A 1,024-nucleotide genomic window follows, 5' to 3' on the forward strand; every position below is an offset into this window, starting at 1 on the left:
CCACAAGTCCAACATTAACCCATTAACCCATATGTCCAACATCAATCCACAAAGTCCTCCTCCATCTCACAAAACAGACACAATGATGCCTACTGCAGGAGGAAAGCTGAGTCAGTGAATGTGTAAGCATCTCAGCACTGGCCGGGGTCTCCGCACGGGTGCTCCAGCACCCAGGGCTGCATCGGGGTAGGTCCATGTGGCTTCTCCTTCTGGATGTCTTGCAGCAAGTGAGCCTTGCAAGTTGAAACAGGGAACTGGCTAAGGCAGCTGCACCCTGGTCTGACCAACACAAAGCAAGAGACCTGAGAACTAGAAAGGCAAGGCTCACTGACGCATTTATCCATCCACCCTTCAATTAACCTGACATGTGTTTATCAGCCAGGTTGGCACAATAAACTTTATCTATATCAATATGTGTGTGTGTGTGTGTATAAAATCACTTTTCTTACTTCTTTAAAGAACTGAACATAATACAGATGCCAATATTGGTTTGATGTTTGGGAATACCTAGTTGTTAAAATGAAGACTGATTCTGAGAGCAGCATATTGAAACAAGTCTTGGTCATTCAGACACCCTTCTCTTTTAGTCCAGTCAATGACCACATTTTATATAGAAAATATTGTATAACACTTCCTTAGCTAATTAGATTTTGTTTTGTTTTAAGTAAAGACAATGGTGTTAATCTCCTTGATGAATTCATAAATAAATTGCTACTAAGAATTGTAAGCTCAACAATGATAATCTAGCTCCTTGAATGCAATGGTACTTAACTATTCATATTTTTTATAAAACTGGAAGAGGACCTAAATTAATTGTAAAATAAGGACACTTTAAAAGAAAATCAACCAAACTAGGGGTCTGTATTAGTCTAGGTACTTTGGAGAAACAAATCCACAGCGACTCATGTATAAGAGAGAGTTTTTTTTGTGTGTGTTTTTTTTTAATTTTATTTTTTTTAAACATTTTATTAGGGGCTCATACAACTGTTATCCCAATCCATACACACATCAATTGTGTAAAGCG

This window comes from Echinops telfairi, unplaced genomic scaffold (genome assembly GCF_000313985.2).
Source record: "Echinops telfairi isolate 266 unplaced genomic scaffold, ASM31398v2 ScPeMD7_23;HRSCAF=83, whole genome shotgun sequence".
Lineage (NCBI taxonomy): Eukaryota > Metazoa > Chordata > Mammalia > Afrosoricida > Tenrecidae > Echinops > Echinops telfairi.